General features: G+C 46.5%; 1 pseudogene; it reads left to right on the top strand.

Annotated features, from left to right (window-relative positions):
* The first annotated feature begins 7,731 nt into the window (after window positions 1-7,731).
* On the top strand, window positions 7,732-9,950 carry LOC139997894 (uncharacterized; annotated as a pseudogene).
* Window positions 9,951-22,458: the final 12,508 nt, after the last annotated feature.

The following is a 22,458-nucleotide window of genomic DNA, read 5'->3' as shown; positions in this document are numbered from 1 at the left end:
GGTTTCGTTCACGTAACACGAACCAACTCGTTTTCTACCTTTCCCCCCCCCCCCCCCGTTAGTATCACGAGACATTCCCTTTGCTGGAACAATTTTGGATCGGATATCTCGAGATTTAAAGATACTCACTCTGAAGAATTTATACTACGTTGAAGTTTAGAGCAACTTTGTCGGTAAAGCGGCGAATAAACGATACAGACCGCCAGCTTGTACGTTTTAATTGCTTTTCCAATAAAGCGAATTAAATTCCTCGAGCATAGCGTACGGTATACAAATAACGAAAGTTGAATGTCTTTCTCCGAATCTACGTATATAGTGCAACCTGCTATGAATTAACCGTAGCAAAACCAGACGTCCTGGTTTATCCGAGTCGGGGGAACGGTTGTAACGAACGCGTATCTCTTCAACGTGGCTTTTGTTTCTGTTCGTTTCTCGATCGTCTGACTCGTTAAACATACTTGCGGCCACGTTGAAACCAGTCAAGCACTACAAAATGATCGGCAAAGAAGCTACTTGAACGGATATTCTAGGTATAGTGTACTCGAGAGTTACCGTACAAATGTCAAAACCAGAGATCCAATAATAACGTCGGAGCCTACTTTACAAGATTCAGACCCGTTTCAGCCGACTCCGAGCGGCAACGAAGCCCTAACTCTGACCTCGAACGGTAATAGGACTCCCATTATCGAGGTCTTCCACTAGATCCAGACTTGTTCCCACTCCAGGAGCAAACATTGAAATAATGGTGTCCGCTGAAGTTTGACGTTATCGCGTCATCGACGGGACGGTAATCTAGGAAACTCGAATCGTGCTGCTGAACCAAGGCGGAAAGGGAAAAAGGAAAGGAAGATCTACTTCGGCTACTTTGTAATTTTTCTTACTTGTAAAGTTACTACTCCGGAATGGTGGGTAAGGGTGGGGGTAGCAGCCGTTAGCGTTGGCTCGGCTGCGAGGAAACACGAATAATGGACCGTCTCGGGCGAGCTGGTAAAAATGTATCCGACGCGATCGCGAGAAAAACTTTGAAAAACGTAGACTTATCCATGGCGCGAAGGTGAATCAGCCCGTAGGCGTGGAAGCGTATTCGCGCATACCGTTAAGAAGCAAGGATTTACGAGGCTGCTTGGTCGCGTCCGCGTTCTTGAAAGCTCGAACTTTGTCAAATATATTAAAAGCTGTCTGCCAACTGGCAAGCTCGACAAAGATGTTTTTCCTGCCTCTCTCCGTGTCGCGCCGCACACTTCACGCCTTTGTATACACGGCACCGTGGCGCTTCCATAGGCGTAAACTGTCGGCAATGCCCGCGGCAGTTTCTTTTCTTAGCCAACGAAGCGAACGATTTTCGAAAAAATTGGAAGAACTTACACACGGCAGCTCGCGTTTTCGTAATAACGTTCGTTTAATGGAGGAGCACCGTGATAATTAATAATCGTATATCGTACATTCTTTCCTTTTGTTTATTAGGTATCGTGTCGTACGTCGATGGAAACCTGTTATCGCGGTGAGACCTACTTTCGCCCTTTTCGCCTATTACCACTCGCTACTCCGTTATTCCTCGTATTTCACCGTCCCATACTTTTTCCATACTTTTTCCGCGACTGCATTCAACTTGCCTTTCTAAACGTCCACCTTTCATCGAGTCCAACCGCACGCTCTTTTCCGTCGCCGTTATTCGTGATGTACGATTCAGCCAGGCTCGTCGGGACACTCGATCCCCGTAGAGTTACTCGAATAACTCTACTTCGGGGAATTATCCGAGGCTAGCCGCTTCTCTCGCGCGATCGCGATCGCTATCGCGTGGAAGCGGTGACGCGCGAATTCGGAGCGAATTTCCCGTTCACGGAACCGTGCAACCAAGCGAGCGAACGTCGCAGGCCGCGTTAGCGTTCGAGCAAACGTGAACGGCAACTTCTCGTTTACAGATGTTGCAAAGTAGAAGGGTCCAAGTTGATGCAGTTAGCCGACGCCCTTGCCGCGTACGTGCACGAGAGAAAGCAGGTGAAAGAAGAGAGGTCGAGGACGTCGTTGGAATAGCAATGTCGGCCGTTTTCACCGATCCGTCCATACAATGTGCTCGCTTTCTCCCTTGCAACGCCATATCTTCGGACGCGGTTCGGCCCGGTGAGTTTATATCGCGAATAGCACGGTGGCCGCTTCGATGACATTCACCGAAAGAAATCAGCATTTCCGAGACACGTTCTTCGTCTCTGGTTCGGCGCGTGATATCGCCATATACGATAAAGGGACAACGTTAGCAAGGTGATTCGTAATAGAAATTCGCGAGAAGTTATTTCGTTAACAAACGAGATTAAAGATTAAAGTTGAAATTACACGTTGAACGTGTTGCAAGGAGGCTGTTCACTCGTGACACTTGGAACTCATTTACAGGCTGTGCAAGACGCGATAAGGCATTTTGGTGAATGTACGTTGAAGTTGCAAGGGCGACGGAGAACGCATTTAGCAAACACGCTAAACATATTCTCGTGTTTGCCGAGTATACTCGACTGAAACGCTGCTGAAACGTATAATTCCTGCTAATTAGCAATTAAAGCATCGGAACTGTAATAATCGGGGGAACGTGGAGACCGGCGAAGGAACAGATCGATCACCATCTAGTCGCGTCGCAACTCCCAACAGATGGCTTTCTTTCCGTCGACTTCTCCGACAATAACCGTGCCAACTGGTATACCGAGATTACCCGGCCAGCTAGTCCGTTTATCTCGTCGCAGCGACGTCGTTAGTCCTCTCGCGAGAAGCGAAGATTGATGAAGCGTGTAAGGGCGTCGGCTCGCACTCCAGTAGCTCTTTCTCGCTTGCTCGTTCCACTTCTTTCTACCGTTCTCTCCCCTTTCTTCGATGCTGGTTTTTCTACCGATTCGTTTTACTAGCTAGCGACATTACTATCCCGAACCTCTCGTTCGACTCGCCCTCCACCAGCTTTCCACGTCGTCGACCGGGCTCGTGGTCGTTCTTTACTTGCCACCTGTAATTTGTGGTTACTCGAGTTTGATTCCTCTCGGATCGCTTTTATCCCGGCGAACGCCGTCTCGTTCATCCCCTGCCGATCGATACCGTACTTCCATGCGAAATCTATCTTTCGGCTGAAACGCGGCTTGTGAATTTTTTACGGCTCTTTCCCCGCTATCATCACCCTTCGCGCGTTCCCTCCATTCCGACGGCGATTACTTGGTAATCACGGGGCGACGCCTGATGGATATCTCGCGATAATTAGTCGCGTCGATTTCCAATCGCCGGTCTGTCTGGACGAGCGCCATTTCGATGAAACGACATCGCAGGCAAACGAATTCTGCCGTTACTTTTTTTTATGAACCAGGTAGGTATATCCGACGGGCAACAGATAGAATACGAGAATATTCTTAGGTATCCGTCGTTACGTTCACGCTGTTTCACGAGCGTATTCAGGTATTTTATCTCGATCGGATTATACCGATTTAAAATAACTTAGCCCTGACGGCTGTTGGATGAAATTCTTTCGTTTGAAAGATTCTGCTGCGCATTTCCGAATGAACGGATGCCGAATTTCGATCGTCTGCCAGTCGAATGATAATCGCGTGCGTGGTGCTCCTAAAAGGAGTTGTAAAAGGAGTTGCACGGCTTAATCACGTAACGCTGAATATAAGGTTGCGGCTAACCAATCCAAAGCCCCCTATGAAACGTCCAACATGTATATACGGTGAAGGAAATTTACTCGGTTACACGGAGCTATCGCGTACTTATCTGTCCCGATGACAGCATATGAGACATCCTATTTACTCGAAAGCCGACAATTGTGTCGCGATGTCGGGGCACAAAAATATATTCAAAATGGTTGGCAATCGAATTCGGATCAAGAGGATTAGGGTTAGAGCTAGGGTTAGGGTTAGAATTACGGTTAGGGTTAGGTTTGGGTTTGGTTCGCGCGACATTGGTTAACGGGACAATAGACGAGCCGAAAGCTATTCCGCGATCGACCAATTGGTAATCGCGTCCAACCAAGGAGCTACGAGTCCAGATGGAGGAGAATAGACTAGTAGGTAAACAGTATGGGTTACAAGAACGTTGCCGGAAGGGCGTGCATGTATCGAGGATAAATCGAAGATCACGTCGCGACGCGACGACCATCGCGCGTCTCGTAATGGCACAGCCGGCATGTAACGCACGTATTATAATAAATTCCAGGCTACCTGATTATACGTGACTACGTCAAGCGGGCGGCGGCAGCGTTACCGCCAGCACCAAGTAAATTTCAAATCTGTCACGTGGTTGAATAACCGTAATCAGGTCGGCTGAAAATCGTTCACCACGTGACCGTATTATACGAATCGATTTTGCGCCCGCTTGCACACATTTACCTTCAGTTGCACGTATACCAGGGATTCGCGTATCGCTCGTTTCTGTACATCTACTACTAAACGGAGTTTAGATGACGAAACGAGGAGCTTATCGGCGGGAAAGCGTTATCCGTGTGAGTCCAGAGCCTGAGGATCCGCTGTTTCTCGACGGTCCTTGAGGCAAACCGTTCTCTTCGGGATCCTCTGACCAAATTCGAGCACGTTGCCAACCGCGTTCGTTCGACCACGCTTACCAACGGGCAACGGTCGACGATAGCGTTCCACTTTAGCGAGTAGAAACCGAAGGACGCGTACTTGTCCATCTAATCGTCCACAACCGGCCGGCGTGCCCGTTCTACCCTATCGTCGATTTGAAATCGCGGCTACGTAGGAACAAATCCGCGTAACTCGGTCGAAAGCTGCGTTGTGTGTTACTTTCGCTGTTATTTCCCCACGAAAACCATCTTCCTTTCCGTTTGCTTACTCGCTTTACTTCGATACTTATACGCCACCATTTCCCTCTCTGGCTCGTCGAGTCCACGATTTACCGGATTCCAGAGGGTCGATCGAACGAGAAAAGGAGATTTTTTTTCTTCGACCATTTGACGGCGAAAGTGTTCTCGAGGCCTTCCGACCGATAACAGATTTTTATTATTGCCGCTCGGTTACCGAGCAACTTCGGTCGATCGTAAACGGGACATTCCGAAAGAACTGGCGATCGGCGATCTCGAAATTTTTACAACGCAGCGTGCAAGTTTTCTTCAGTCGCGTGTAAAAACTTGCGTTTTACAACCGCAAAGGAAGAAAGAAACCGGATCTAGGAAAGTTTGGCACTCGGCCGTTCGTGTAGTAAGATATTTTTATTCCCTTTTATTATCGGGATTAGGTATTACGCGGGGCCATTTCGAGCGTTCCGTTTTGAACGAGTCGGGATGCGTTCGACGATTCGTTAGTTGAGCCCCGCGTCGGAAGCGATTCCTTTTTCTTCTTCTTCTCTGTTTTTTCTTTTCTCGCAGTCGCTTCGTTAGTAGGCGAAACTAGGACGCGCGGTCGTATTTGCCACGAACAGAGGCAACGAGACGTTCCGTTGCGACGCGAAAGCTGGCCCGACGCAAGGCGAACAGAGAATTAGTAATTGCAAGCTTCGCCTGGCAAATTCTACGTGTTTGCGAGGAACACTATCCACAACAGATTTTCCGGTGTCAAGAAAGAAAGAAAAAAAGAAAGTTTCGCGCTCCACGGATGATCGACAAACCTATGAAAACGATACGTTACTTGACTCTTTTTCTCGCGGCATTTAAGCAACGTTATGCCGTTCTTAACGTCGAGTCGATAAAAGTCGTCGCGTTCCCGTTTCGCTCGAGAAATCGAAACGCGAGCTTTTCGAGCCTTAACGAGGACGAGCATTTCAATAACGGAAATCTGGTACTCCGAAACCAGCGGGAACAACGAAAATCAGCAGATTTTGGGGTAATGCTTCCGCTCGAAGGACGTCTTGCTCGAAATCATTAAAACTTGTACGAGACGGTCTTCTAGTCTAGGCAGCGTATTCATCTTTGAATAATTTCAACCGTCTTTGACGCGCACACAGCTGAAGGTAACGCGATAAATCTGAAAGCTACGGAAACGGATCAAAGCTGGCGCTGACGATATCCGACGCGAGCGACCGAAGCCGGGTTGTTAAATGTACAAATATTCGACCGTAAATAGTGTACAACGGAATCTACAGCGGAAAGATAATAATCTTTTGAATGCGTTGCGATTCTTCGAATTATTTAATATGAGAAATAGTTTGTATATTTAAAGAGAACTATACGCGACGATCAGATCCGCAAATGATTAGAAAACGTGGCGATGATGGGTGTAAAAGGTAGCGGTTCGTGTAGGTGTTACTCGATTGAGGACGTTTCGCACGGTTGCTTGCTGGTCGGCGAATCCGATATCACGCAGATCTGAAGAATAAAATGTATATAGCGCGGACGGAATCATTGTCGTTTGAATTGCACCCACTCGCGTCGCCTCTATCCGTCCCGAGCGCATTACTCCGGTGCGAAATTCCGGCGGATGTATCTGGTAGGGTTCACGAGGAACAAAGTTGTTGGTAGAACTTGGCAAGTCCCCATGGGCGATACCACGGTTTCAAACTGTCAGGATGGGGAGGTTCGTCACGAAACTGCTGGTTACGTTTCGTCCGTCCTGCGCGACGCCCTCGGAATGCCGTTCGTTGCTCCGTTCGAAGCTCGCATCGCCGCTTTTCATGCTCGCGGAGTTTCCAACCTGCCTTCCATAATGCACCGTTTCCATCTTCTACCGGTGTGTATTAATTATTCTTGACATCGACTCGATCCCGCTCTCTTTCCCTCCTTCCGATGCTTCGTTAAGCTTCCGCGCAAACGAACCTGCCGCGAATCCCTTCGTTCGTTCTTCCGATCGCTTCGATTCATGGATTCGCCCAACACGCTTCAACCGCGGCAACCCCGAAATTCTTGAACAAAAAGGTAGCCTTCGCCAAACAACGGATCAACCACGACACCATCTCGGTTCTAGTAAGAGGACGTAATTACACAGTGACGTATAGAAAAGCGCCAAAAGAAGAGATCATTAGCCATCCGTCGTAAACTCACTCTCTGCCGAACAAGCTAATGACATTCGACGAAATATAGCCAATAACTTGCGACAGGACAAGAGACATATGCTCAATTTAACGAGACAGGAACTACATTTCCTTCGACGGATGAACGAAAACGAAGACGTAATTGTGTCACCAGCTGACAGAGGCAATGCTATATAATCGTTGCACCAGCCTCTTAAACGACGGCTCGTACAAAACGATTGAAAACGGACCTGTCACCGCAAAAATACAAAACTTGATTAAGAATTGCTCTCTGCCGGAATACATCGAGAACAGCGTTACACCCAGAAATCGCTTACATGCAAGAACGTATCTAAGAATGTATCTAACAAAGATACATTAGAATTATATTCTTCTTAGATCTATCGTCAGTGCCATAATTACTCGCATGCAAAATATTCTCGCAAGCTTCGATGTCATCGTGTCACTGTTCCCAGGAGTGCCCATTCTCGATACCTTCGAGCCATCGTGAAATCCTTCCCACACTTTCCATCCGACCTAGCGGACACTGCCTCGCCGGTCCACGTTTCTCGGTAAACGATAAATTTTCCGAACAAACATCAGGAACCGCTATAATCGTCAATATCCTGATGGAACATTTTGAAACACAGACCCTCGGAGAGACCTACCTGCAAGAGGCCAACAATATGGTACGGATATGCAGATGATAGTTTTGTTATCTGGCCACATGCACGTGACCAACTATACCTATTCTTAAATTAACTAAATAACTAACTAAACGCACAACATGCAAATATCAAATTCACCATGGAAGTCGAATAAAACGGAGAACTACCTTTTCTCGATATCCTCGTTTGCAAGAAACCCAACGACGTACTAGGACACGAAGTCTATAGAAAACCGACCTGTACCAACAGACACCATCGCACATCCCAGAAACGATCTATCATCCACTCGCTAACATACAAAACTATCAAAATTTCGGACAAAATGTATCCATAAAAAGAACTGAATACGACGTGGAATGCCTTACTGCCTTACTGTAGAACGGATAATCTGGCAGATAAATTAACCGTACCCATCGGAAACGCGATACCCATCGCAAGAACAAGACCCGACTTGCATTGCCGCACTATCGTATCTATATTCAAGGAGTCGCAGAACAAATAGAAAGAATCCTCAACGAACATAATATCAGAATCGTTTTCAAACCACTCGGATTGGACCATTCCAGGAACTTACAAGACTTCTTGCTTCTGCGGAAAAGTATACATTGTATGTAGGAAAAGCCGAGAGAATAGTCAGTCAAGGAAGGAAGGAACAGCAGACAAAAATTTGCTTGAAACGTTTCGGTTTTGCCAACGTTCTGCCAACCCTGGCAGAATATCACATCGAAGCAGATCGTTCGATATATTTAGGGAAAGCAACTGTCATTGCAGAAACATCCGCATACTTGCACAGGGATCACCGCGAAGTAATCGAAATTTTGAAACGTTCGAACAATTTGTGCGCAAAAACAGCGAGTATAACATCGACTCGATTTCCCAGCCCATTCTTCTGGTTTTTAATTCAATTGGGCAATCAAATTAAACGACTTTCGGTTAAATCTTTCGAGCGGAGCATTCGGTCCGATCTTCCGAGTTGAGTCATGGATTTGATCAGCCAATCGAAATGTCGCTCATGGAGATTATATGGCGTAAATGGAGACAGTGGGGCTTGAAACTGGGCTGAAACTGGCCCGAACAAGCAGGCCGTTGTATCGACGAAACGTTGGCGCAAAGTACAGGTACAAAATGCTCGCGAGAAACCAACATCGTGACAAGCACGTAATTGTCGAAAGGGTGCGAAGGAACGTTTTCAAGGAAGAACCTGATGTTCTTAAGGTTAGGAACCTGATGTAGCATGGTTTCGATTGTAATTCGCAGCGTAACGACACATCCAACGAGGATCTGGAATCTGTTGACTAATGCGTCTCCCGCAATATGATTGAACTAACAAAGTTATTTGCAGGTGTTCTTCAAACACACACACACACACACACACAGAGGCGTATACGCAATAAACGGTTGAAGATATAAGTTTGTTCAAGCAATATCGATCCTCGGATAGCCTCTTGTTAGATAGCCCCCCAAAGCAGGAGGAATAAAAGGAACCATGTCACACGAATTTCAATTGGAACTCTTCCAAATATCCCGTAGCTAATTAGGAAGCAAAGCAAACGAGTGTTGCATCATCGTTACAAACATAGCACGGGACGTTACAAGATCCCACAAAGTTTGATTATGCCGAATTCTCGTATTCTCGAACGCGACGTCAAAAAACACGGACAAAACGAAAGCTCGTGGTAACTGGGTGATTTCTATTTGTTACCCAACTTGCTCTTGACTTTTAACTCGACAACTTAAGCTGTTATTTTGGATTCTGGTTGGCCACGAGCCAACGTTCTTACGAATCGGAGAATTATGCTATTCGGTTGCGTGTCGTAATATTCTTGGTTGCTTAAACACGGATGGTTTATCAATTCACGGATGGTAGATGGGTTTCCTCGATTTGGACGGCATTTTTCCATTCGAGTGATGCATCAGTTGCTCAGAGGTTGCTCGGGTTCCGCAGCGAGGCGTTCGACCGCATTGAAAAAGATCTTATTTCCGATGGGAACGCGGCTGGGATGGCTGCTATCGCGAGCGAATGTTTACACCGGTCTGATAGATTGCCGTGGTTGCGTATCGGAAAGGGGACCAGTCAAGCTGCCGATACGTTGCTGCCGTACGGCTTCCTCGTCCAACCAGATCCTCTAAGCCGTCAATTTCCAACCCGCGATCGCTAGTAGAGCACCTCGAAAGGCGTCATCAGAAACTCGTTTAGCACCAGCCGATGATTTCTGCCGCTCTTCATGTCCGTGCCGCTTAGATTTATCTGACCGTTTATCAACACGCTGATTCGGTACTTGGTGTTCTTCAGCGGCGTTCGGCACTGCCGTTCTCCGCGAAGACTAACCGAAAACTATTCGAAACATCGGGCAACGAGTATCTTCTGGCCCGCCACAGTGACGCGTACGACTTTTGTTCGTGGTTTCTCGAACCGCAGTAAATAGCCGAGCGCCCGATGGAAAGTGTAGCGCGTCAAAGGTCACAACAGGAGTTGGTTAGAGAGCGCGTTCGTTAAATCTTTATGGATGAAAGTTTGGAAGTTTAACGAGTGTTTGGATAAGAAGTCGAGAGCTTGGGAATGAAATAGCGAAAAGCTTCGATGGCGACGATTGGACTGCGTTATGTATTATTCAACATCGCTTTGAGCATGCTATTAAGAAGAATTGCCGAAGTACACAAATCACAAACGAAGGACAGATTCCCGATTCGCCGTTCGCGATTGGGAATACGCGTATAGAAGAGGAAGCCGTCGAGCGCAATATTAAATATCGACGAACCGTCTATTCTTCCATCTCGTAGCAACTCATTATACTGTTAGAATCTCGATTTCATTGTAACGTTCCTCAGGAATCGCTGGGAATACGGCGCAGACCTTCTCTACTCGCTAAAAGTCTCTCATTCGAGTCTAGGGTCGTTTCTCGAGAACTGGCATTATTCGTGCTCGTTATTTCGTCCTTAACGTCTTTATTTTTTCTTTTACGGGCAAGATTGAAAGTGAACGAAATTATGGCGCGTCAAGAGCAATGCGTCAGCGCGGTGCGATGCGATGCGATGCGATGCGACGCGAATGGATGCGATGCGATGCGATGGGATGCGATGCGATGCGACGCGATACGATGCGATGCGATGCGATACGATGCGATGCGATGTGGCAAATGCGTGACGCGTCTAACTCCGGACAAAAACTACATCGAAACGTACGGAATAGAAAAAGAAGAAGTCGACAGGGAATAACAGTAGAGCCGGGAAACTGACGAAGATGGCCGACAGATAAATCGATGGTTTTTCGTCGGCGCAATTTCTCGATTCTCCGCAGTCTCGATACAGAACCGGATGGCCGACTGGCTCTCTACCGCGTGATTTTTAAAGCCAAGGCTTCGTTGGACGGCGAAAGAGAAAAAAAAAGGAACACACAGGTGGAATTCCATAGAGAACCATTTGGAGATTACCAGAGACTGGCCCAGACCATACTCGACCGAATCGTACCGTTTCGATGATACGCGAACAAAAACGTTTTCGGATTGATCCGATCGACGCGACGCCAAGAGAGAGAGCGAGAGAGCGAGAGAGAGAGAGAGAGAGAGAGAGAGAGAGAGAGAGAGAACGGAGAATAAAAGTCGCTTGAAATTGTACATATAAGAGAGAACGACAGGTTCCGGAGTGCTCGAAAGTTCGCTGTTTCTTACGTCCGCTGTATTTTCCCTTGACGAAAGACCGAGAGACGCTACCGAAATAAATGCACTCTCGTTGCGAGCGTTTAGCTGGAAAGAAGAACCGAAGAAAGAATTCAAGTTTCGCTTTAAGCTGAATCGCGCGCCCTCCTCGCGAAGCAACACGTTCTCATCAGGCTGTTGTTTGAAAGTTTGCCGAGTAGAGTCTCGTCGTAAACCAGGCTGCAGACGTAAGAGAACGTAAGAGAACGTAAGAGAACAAAAGACCGAGTCTTTGGAGGGTCGTTGCGAATTATTCATTCGCTGCTTCTAACGTACGAGTTTCTTCGTGAAGTAATTTCGTCTATTTATAAAGGACAACACGGTTGTCCGATCGTCGAGCACCTACGATACATCCCCTTTGGCTACGGAACGTTCTGTGCACACCTCTGCCGCTGTTTAAAGAAAGATCAGAGAAAACGATCGACGAGCTGCTATCGGTGGAACTGAAACAATATAAAAAATAATATTGTCAGCAATTTGTTAGACGGCGCAGAATAAAAGGAGTTGAAGAAAAAGAGAGAAAAAAAAAAAAAAAGAACAGAACTAACTAAACATTCTGGCCAAAACCTTCTTTTGTTCCTGCATGGATAGAACTTGACGATAAACGTCGGTCTCGCGTTACCAGTTTTACATGTCAGCTTACAGAAACGAAGACTGGTTCGCTTATATCATTACGATGTCAAAGTGTCTCGTACAGGAACGAGTTTGACGTAGTTGCTGCGACGCGGCAATATCCCCTCGTTGGTGTTCCCTCGACGTCAAAGTCCATAACCGAGGCGCGTCTTCCTCCCTCCTTCCTCTCAGTCTTCTGGTCTTTTATTGGCAAACATTTCAAGGAAAAGGGGTTTGCAGCAAGACGAAACTTGGTCGAGCTAAGAACATTTTGTATTTTCTAAACACTGCGAGCCGATGGCTAATATTTAATTATTATTTCGATGAAAATGACGGTCGTTTTAAATGCAACTGTCAATCCGTGGCGGTATATCCATTTGAAATCGCGGGGTATTTGGAAATTGATTGGAACGAGTGTGACGCGATGAATCGATTTTCTGGGAATCACGTACTCGTAGACCGCTATTGTACACACACTTTCGAACGCGTATTCTGTTTAGAAGAGGAGGGATCCAGACCTTTAACGACGGATGTGACTTCACTACAAAAGGGCGAGGCTGACACGCGTTGCACCGAAGATCGAGTACGCGTTTCCACCAGTGCTGCAGCCTGCAGTCTACGAAAACTCTGCATGGACGTTTCGTGTTTATTTAAATAAATACAGATGACATATTTATTTAAATAAATACAGTAGCATTTCGTATCGCAGATCGTAATTGCTTTATCTTCGTTGAAAATAAAAGTATTGCACGTAGATATCGTCTTTTAAGGAAAAGCGGTATTTTCGTTGGAAATGAAATGGATTTTACTCGTCCGAACATTCGTACTTGGAAACAACGCGCGCGATCGTAACAATCCGGAAGCCCTTGGCGACTTAATATTTACAGAACAACGCTCTAAAATTTCGATTCCGTCGTAAACAAAACTACCGCACACGCACTCCCGTAAAAGCCCCACGGAAATTTTCATATCGTCCACGCGTGTTTACCGAGCATAAAACAAAGTAGCCAAGCAGAGCCTAGTTTGCATTCATACGTTGTTAACCTGCTTGTAAAATGATCCCGCCAACATTGAACGTAACATCAAACGTTGCGTTACAACCGACCACAGTGTTTCCTGTTTTTTATCATTTAGTTTTCGATCGTCGTCGTACCATAAATATTGAAAACGTACGATCGAATATATCCTATCGATTAAATTGAACGCTCGAGTTCGCTCGAACTTTCTGGCTCGCAAGGAGTTTGGCAATGAAATATACGAAAAAAAAAGACAAATACAAAAAGACAAAAAAAAAAAAAAAAGAAAAAAAGAAAAAAAAGAAAGGAAAAAAGGAATTACGTTTCAAAGAAATGGTTATATCAGTCTATGTACGAAATTGTATTTGGTACGTTGAGGTCGACACATGGTCGCTGGATAAAAGCAATTACATTTTGATTAACGACGAAGCGGACCGCGATATGGATGCGAGTGTAAACGGTTACGGTGGTAAAAGTTTCTTAAAAACGTTTTCATCTTTTCATCTGGCCGTATCACCATTAATTCGCACTTGCACGCGAAGGCTTTTAATTAAAATTTTCATTACTCTCGCCACCGAATCCTAGCTTCCGGTATTAAACGAGTAACTCATAGACTGCATTACAATGCGTCAATCGCAAATAACGTGCAATGCGAATCCAATTAAAGAAATCGTAGCGTTTTTATCCGGCCCGCGTCTGAATTGCCGCTTTGAGCGCCGATAACGTAAATCTCATTATCCGTGCTCGACAGTTCGCGCTACTTAATCGCAACAATGAAAATCCAACTCTACGCACAGCTTCTAAGCGCGTAGCGAACCGTTTTGAGTTTCTAGCGCGTATCTCTTTATTCGCCTAACAATCTCGAAGATGCGGCGAACGTGTGATAATATAATTAAGTTGAAACGATATTTGCCGGAACGCGGAACATTTCGTGATTTCATCGTCGACGAATGGAATTTCGGCAACGTTGGACGGCTTGGAATTTTTACGCTCGATTGGCCATTCCTGCTGAAAACTTTCGTTTCATCCGTTTTTAATCCGGTAATTCGGTTTACCCGATAATCTGATCTGGCTCGGATAACGTTTCATTTCGCTTCGGTTTATTTCCTACTATCCGAAACTACTTGCCGTTGGTCCGAACGGAGTTTGGTTCGGCGAATCCGAAGCAATCTCCTAAGCAGAAACGCAGGTTGGAGAGAAGAAGCTCGGACGGCTCGATTGGCCGTAAGATTTTGCGGCAGCTGGACAAGATTCGCGAACGCTTGCCGTGCAAATGTTGCACTCCAAGTTCTTAACCTCCGTGATCCTTTCATCGGGCAGAATTTCGCGACTGCGCTTCATCTTCGCTGTCTGCTTTCTAAATTTCGCCTTGTTTGTCCAAACATCGAAACAAACGTCTTTCTCGATGGCTGACCGACCGGATTTAAGCTCGGATCGATTGCTCGCGGTCCTCTCGTCGGGACAGTCGAACACACGATTGAAATGGACGACGCGGTGTTGGTGGAAATTCTCAGACGGAGGACAGAACGGGTTGGTAGAATTATAGCGCGACCATAAAGCTCGACAAAGGGATATTTGCGGTCTCACGATCCATCGCGTCCGACATGAGCGTCCGCGACAAGCTGCACTTGCGGAAGGGCGTAGACGCGATCGTGTTTGTTTCTCGGTCTAGTGGCGCGCGGCTGAAATACTTGTCCCGCAGGGGTGCAATGCACCGTGCTGCTGGCTGCTAGGGGAGTGTATTTACTCGGTTTTCGGTCGATATTGCCGGCCGGGCGGCAAGCTTCCCTCTCGTGTCGCAGCGTCGGAATTACGCGTCGACGGAGGCCGCCAGAAAGAAATCGTACTCGTTCGTCTCCGTCTCTGATCGCATCGGCACGGCTAGACGTCGCTCCTGGGACAGGAAAACGCCTGGAGGGCGAGGGGACGCTGGGAAATCAGATGCCGCGAGATATCGAGACGCCTCGATTGGAAAATCTTTATTGGCCTGTCTGGCTGGCGGTGTGCTGGCTAAGGTTTGGTCCAACGAAACTATGTTGTCCCAACACCTGCGGCAATTATCGAACGGAGACTCGATGACGGGAAACGAGTCGTGGCCATCCAGAATCCTACCTACCGTTGCCAAGTATGCTTCGAGTACGAATTCGAGTATGAAGTTGCAAAATATGTAAAACGGTTGGCGTTTTTGTTGTTTGGCGTTTGTTTGCTGACAATTGCGTTGAATATACGAAGGATTTCGATTTTCAGAACCGCAGTTTCACAGGTATCGGGTATTGTAAGAGAGTTCGAATGTTAAGACAGTCTTTGAAAATAGAGAGGAAGAAAATAGAAGAAAGATAGTCTTTGAAGAAAGGTGGAATTTTCGTTAGCTGTTTATCGGATCCGATAAAAATTAGAACTGTAGAAAAAATAGTAAATGTGGATTGAAAATCGATTTACTTAAGGTTATATCAAGGATCCGTAAGTTGGACTCTCGCGGATTATATTTTCCAGAAATTTTCCTCCGTTCTCAGGCTCCGTGATCGATAATGGAAAAATATTAATCCCGATGGGACGGCCGATGACAGCATACAGATAGACGAGAACGTCCGCTTTAAAGGAGCAGAAGCGGCGTTTGCACGATGACATGATCACCGAAATCTCGAACGCGATACGGGGTTGTTAATTAAGACGAGGCGATACGACGATAACGATTGCCTGGCGATCGGTGGGCAAAGTGCGAGGCGACTCGCTTAATGAGATTAATCACTACTCGGCTTGCCGCGTCCACTCGAAAAATTCATTAAGGACGAATAAAATTAGCGGCGGCCCTCTCGTCGCGTTAATTAAGCCGTCGAAACGCTGCAATAATTATCGTCTCCGCCGATAAAGATAATCGCACCGTTCGAAAAAAGCTGACCACGCCGAGCTGCCAATTAAAGTTAAAAGGAAGTTTCAAGCGAGATAAATCGCAGTTCGTGCGGCATCCGATCTCTCTGAAAAACGAACAGCGTTTCCCTTCACGGATGCGGCCAACAGTAAAAATACTAACAAGTTTTAACGTCCGATACTTGTTTGTTCCGTATAACGTTAAACTAATTTTTTGTATTACGTAATACGCGAGACTGTACGCGAGACTGTACACGTAACTGTACAGGTACTACGAGAGAACATCGAAGTAAGCTTTGGCACGAGTTATCGTATTGCTACCACTCGGAATTCTCGTTTTCATAGACCCCACGGAAGATTGTGAAATTATTTCCTCTACCACGGTATAGAAACTTGTAATCGGCACAATTTTTCCCAGAATTTGGAATGTTTATAATACGATGTGTTACGTCCGGTGACTCTCTACGGTCGAGGCGTCCATCAGCTGTGCACATTATATTTAAGTTCGCCAATTGGTATAAAACAACTTCGACCCAGGAAGTTCCTTGTGGTTATTGCTTCGTCAGGTAAAAATTGGGGAAACGTGGAATTTCCCATGTTTCCCAGGATTCCATCCGCAAGCGACCAGTAGTGGGACGATCGCTATCGAACAAGAGCTTTCCTTTGCAACAGCATCGTCACCGGACTTCGCTGGATCTACAACTACTGATCGGTCAACAACACCTCTGGACTGGATCTGCGACATTAGTACGGTCAACATCTCGGACTGATTCATCGACTACAGAACAGTCACCACATCTCTAGACTCGATCTCCGCCTATAGATCAGTCAGCATCTTTACACCGATTCTCCAATCTGAGAAGAGTCAACGTCTCTTCACCGGGTTCTCAGCCGTCAATCGTTCGTCTACGTCGCTTATACTTTACGCAACGGTGTAACTCTCTTCTGTACAAAGTTGTTGGAAATATATATATTATAACCTGTTAAAAGCAGTGTTATACCAACTCAAGCAGCCTTATTATCCTAACAGAAATAAGGAGATCGATCTGTTCGTAGCGTCGATTATTCTAATCGTAACGGGAATTTACGACTCCCGTTGACGCGCTTCCTTGCGATCGCGTCTCTCCGCGTCTGGCCGAATAAACACGATGTGCTTACGAATAACACCTCGAGGAAATGGCGTAAGCCGCTCGTTATCACCTCGATACTTTCCTTCCGGTTTCGTAACAACCACCGTTGCAGTCGTTTCGCCTTTGCCGACGTGATGTTTGATTTTCAGGCACCATCCTGTCTTTCATTCCTTATATCCATCGTGTTTGTTCTAAAAGGATAGAGTAGAGATCATCGCGTTGTCGTAATTTCGATGCGGTGACACGCGGCGGTTTATCCCGTTCCATCTTTGAACGGTGTCGATGACGGAAGCAGGAAACCCGAGGATACCGTCACGTGCCACTGGAAAGGCGAGAACATCTTCCCTACGAATTACGCGACCAAGTTTTCCCAACGTAACCGTTCTCTCGCCGTATGGAAATTATCTTTTTTAACTTTATCGAATTTTCTCCTTGCTCGCTGCACGGGATTATGGAAATGAAGGACAACGTGGTACGATTTGCAAACCATTGGCCGATATAGTCTCTTATATTCTGGAGTCTATAAAAACTGCTGCCGAAAGCGCGGTATTTTCAAATGGAATACAATGCCTTGATAACGTTGAAACACCGTGGCACTCTAATTGATATTAAAAATCAAAGAAAAATGATCCCTATGTACTCTATTTGCAAAACAATCTCGATTCCCAAACTTTCCGCGGCAAATCAAAATGCGATCTGCAAATTTCTTTTTCAGCTAGTAGTTTCGTATTTTCGCATTTCGTCCGAAGCTATTGGTGCAGACATTGGAGGTATCTCTTCACGGAGGCTGAAACAGCGAAGGAAGGACACGCGAGCGAAGAAACGAATCAACGAGGAACGGACGTAGTTATCTACGATCGATGGTTAAATTTAAGCTTGACTGGTTCGCTTGATCTTAATCGCGAATAGCTCCGCACTATTAATCGTATCCGGTTCCACCGAAAACCGTTTAAGTTGAAACGAAATTGCCGTTTCTACGAGTGAATATTCGCTCGTCTAAGAAAGCCGATGATTTGAACACGGCAGGAATTAAATCGAAGGCAATCCATAATAGGATTAAAGGGAAACGCGCTCTCCTGTTCAGAGGATCCGAGACGAGACGAGACGAGACGAGACGAGACCACGTTAACGTTTGAAATATCTCGTGCTAATAAGAAACGTCGATCTACTCAAAGTTGCTCTTCGAGGATAATCGTAATCGCGACAAACACTGTCGGTCGAATCTAAAATCGTAGACGACGAAAAGCAGGCCACGTCGTTTCGGAAATTCACTCGAGACCGCGAACGAAATGCTGGAAAATGCTCTTCGGAAACGTATGTCGTCGAAAAGACACGCGCGTGACAATGACAGTGTCTGGTGTGGCAGTGGCGCGAGTACATCGGGCTAGGGTGGCGAAAGTTAACTGCTGGTATATATGTATATTCGCTGTAGAAAACTGACTCGATCGAAACGATTGAATTTTCCAGGTCGTTGCCGCAGATATTTCTCAAAGTTCTCGCATTTGTTGGAGAAGGGGCTTCCGATCGGAACAAAGACTGGGACAAAGGCGGCTTTGCTGGCTTCTGGAACTTCAGTCCCGAAGAGTTTCGACGTGCCGGCACGCTGCGCGCCGCCGAAAATCATTGTTAACCGAACGTCTTAAATTTCAAGTCTAGAACTTTCCGAGCATTAAAAGCCGTCATCTTCGAGATTCCCTCTGTGCGCCTCGCAATCGGGAGTCGGGAGTCGGGAACGGAGCGTCTGGCTCTCTTTTTCGGTGGTCTATTGTATCTCGGGTCTGTTACATTTTTGCCAACTCGGGCACGGTGTAAAATACACGGAAGGAAGATCGTAAATTTCGATCGCCTCTGGCGAGATAGAACGCCCTGTAATTCCTCCACTCGCATCCTTGATTTTAAGTACGATATCGACGGGAAGCCGAGGATCTCGAAAATTTGATCAAAGAGAGATTTCTACGATGCATCAGGCCAGTGGAAATCCGCGAAGCGTCTCGCATATCGTGGAGGAAAGGAGCATGGAAGCGTAGCCCGGTTCGGTACACGCGGCATTTTACATTTAAAGCGGCTCTGACCCGGTATGTCGATGGAAGGGAAGTAATATCGAACGGTGGAACGCGCTTCCCGGCGACGTGCAAATTGAGAGTTATGCATTTGCGCGCGTTGAGGGCGCGCTACGAGCGCAGGTGTGCCCGTTGAAGACGTAACGCGCGGCCACGCGCGCAATACGCGTCGCTTGATCCGCGAGGCCGTACGTCTCGCGAACAACGAGCGAGATATTGCGTTTCAAGACGATTTAGCTACGATGGATCGCGATTCGCACACTTTAAACTGCCAACGCCATCGAGAAAACGTTTTTCATCTTTAAAGTAAACGACCGTACGTACGCGTTTCCCCCAAAATATATAGGGGGCCGAGCTTCTCACATTTTCGTTAAACATCGGCTTTTCCCGTTCGAATACCGACCAACCATCAGAGATATTGTCACCGATAAAGATGATTGCGAAATGGATCGTTTCGGTCGTGGGTAATTTTCTGGATGCTTTCGGGTCGAACGACGACCGATCTTCATCGATGCTCGTTCGTCGAATCGAGATGCTTCGCGTCTGGACGTATCATGAACGCTGGCAGTCCGGAAGAAAGAAAGGAGGAAAGAAACGGTCGCTTCTTCGAAATAAAGAACGAGAGAAAAGGTGAGCCGAGAAAAAGGTGAGGACGACACGCGAAATACTTGTTTCTAGATTTTTGCAATTGGACTTTATCTTTATCAGAAATCAGTTTATCGGTGTTGAAAGCGAGGTACGTTGAGTGCAGTGACACTCGCAACGTGACGATTTTTGGCTTGGAATCAAACGTTCAGGATCTTCGGAAGGACAATGCCACAACGCAAATGTGTAAGAAAGACTCGTTTCATTTGGCGCCTCTGAATTTAAAACTCTGATTGCATGAAAATCACCGACCCGTCTAGGATAACGTTTAAAAATGGTAAAAACAACATTCTGATCTTTGGCTTCGATTCGCCAGGAAAGTGACAGATCTTAGAAGGTATGTGATTCGTAAAAAAGAAAAAAAAAAAAAGAAAGAAAAGAGGAAAGAAAAAGAAGAAAGAAATAGAAGAAAGAAAGAAAGAGGAAGAAAAGGAAAAACGTACGTATCAACGTATCTATAATTTGATATCTTCCGGTAGTATCAGATTTGTGAACCTACGTGTCGTGCCCGGAGAAACTTTAAATTCGTTTCGCGAACAAGTTCGCGTAACTCGCGACGAGAATACGTTTTAAATTGTTAGAAGGGTTCGCGTAGAGGCCAGCAAGAAGGAAGAGACGGTTATACGCCGTACGTCGAGGCATCCGCGTCCAATTTTGAGACAGGATCGAACTTCAAGGGTCTTCTTCCTAACAGAAATCCAGATGCGCTGTACCGGTCGAAAATGTTTCCAATTTTTCGACAGAAAAGGAACTTTAAAATCACTTGGAAGGGATCCATTTAACAGCGGTACTACCGTGCTCGTTCCGGTATTACCGACAAAGCAGTCGAGTAAACGATTATTCCCCCCCCCCCCCCCCCTGTCACGGTACGTCCTCTTGATATGTCCACTTTTTCTATAAAATAAACAAGCAAACGACAAACACGCTGGTTAAAGAAAAAATTGAATTTGTCAAGAGGGAGCAAGAATGTATTCGAATGCTGGAATCTTGCGAATTCATCAAGAAAATCGTCTTTACTTTGCATCGTGCATTGTACGGTCGAAGATCGCAGTACGGCACGATACCGTGGAATATTTGTTTCCTGCCGATCTGGTGTCGTTTTCAAAAGTTCCACAGCCCATAAACCAGAGAAAGGGAACGAAGTGAAAGATAGGGGACTATTCGCAAGGTGGGTTTAGAGCAGAAGAATATTCATCCACGTAATATCGGGCTGATACCGAAGAATAACTTTCTGCAGACATGGCGGATAATCGCGTTGTCGTGGGGAACGAGAGGCGTAGATATCGTCGCAGGGACTCTTATCGGAGGTAACACGAACAATGCTTCCCTCCTTCCTTCGACAACGACGAACAGCCGTTTACCTTCGGTTCGAATTGCTCGAGAAGTGGAGGATTTAGATAACCGTGCCGAAGAGACTTACCGCTTGGTAATTCTTTTTGCATGGATATTGAAAGATACCGGGGCGAGGAGGAATCCTTCGTGTCCGTTGTTCCTTCTTTACAAGCGATTCTTTAAACGTTCCATCGCAAATATACGTTTAATCGACGTTTTCGACAACCGAGGAATCGAAATATTATTCGAACGAGCAGAAACGATGCACGGGCGGGGCAGCGGTCGTGTTATTATCTCGAGTGCTTGTGTAGGATATTTAATATTTAGACGGTTGCGAAAGTGGATTTGAACGCACCTTTCGCGGAGCGGTTAGTGGCAGGATCGTGCGCGGAACGCGTCATTTAGCAGCGAGGCGTAATTTCGTACTAATGCGCGCACTGGGATTAAAATGGTCCGGCCTGTTCCATACTGTTTCGTCTCCGCCGAGTGCTCGCAAACAGCTATAGCGACGCATTCGCCGGATACAATGAACGTGTGTATTCGTTCGGTCCTCGAGAACGGTAGTAATACCAATGTCGAGCAGCTACGAGTGGCCGTTCGTTGCATTCGCTGAACGGCCACGGTATTCAAAGCCTTAAACACTTAGACGCTTTTAAACTTTAAAGTGTAAGGGAAGTCGAAATGTCTGACATTGGTGGATGGTTTAGTTGTGGAAAGTAGGGTCGCTATTGGTTCGCGGGCATCAGAAGTTTCAAATGTTCTTCTATTCGACCGACTATTTCACGTTGTATAAATAATTTATCGTTAGTTGCGCGTTCGTTGTGACGCGTTGTGTTCTCCGGGTCCTGTTCGCGTGTCGGAGCGAAAAACAAATTTGCCGTAAATCCATGGAAGTACGGAAGGATGAAGAAAGAAAACAACTGCCGGCTGAAGTGGTACGAGTCAGCGATAAGGCGGACAGGCTTCAGGTTGGCGTACAAGTTAAATCCACGGTGAGCTCGGTACGTCGAGTTTCCGGGTCGGATAAAAGCGTCTGTTGCTGAGATGCTGCGATCCTGAGATTGCGCACGCATACTCGCGTTAGACGCACATTCGTCCGACAATGTGTAACGGAAATACGAATACGAGAATCGTATTCCCGTTGCCAAAAAAAAGGGGGAGGGAAAGAGGATGCTTTTTGGCCCGTACCGTGTAACGCGATACAGGCGAAAATAAGTGAGGAGGCTTAAGCATGCACATCGCGCGCGAACGCGACATCGAGACGGAAGCAAGCGGCGAGACGACGGAAGAGGAACGGAAGGACGAGAGGTAAGCAGAAAAACCGATCGTTGTCAGGGAAACAAAGGAAATCTGCATTTTGTCAAACTGTCGCTGAAAAGTTGGTGGCTGCGCTTGGAAAGGAGTCTCCCCGACGAGGGTGAAGTAAAAGGGACGAGAGAGAAAACGCCACGGCCGGTCTCCAAGAAAGAAGCGAGAAAGTTCGGAGTAACTCTCGGTCGCGCCGTTAT

This window comes from Bombus fervidus, chromosome 2 (assembly GCF_041682495.2).
Source record: "Bombus fervidus isolate BK054 chromosome 2, iyBomFerv1, whole genome shotgun sequence".
Classification (NCBI taxonomy): Eukaryota; Metazoa; Arthropoda; class Insecta; order Hymenoptera; family Apidae; genus Bombus; species Bombus fervidus.
Note: the sequence above shows the minus strand (reverse complement) of the source record. Positions and strands in the feature narration are given on the sequence as shown.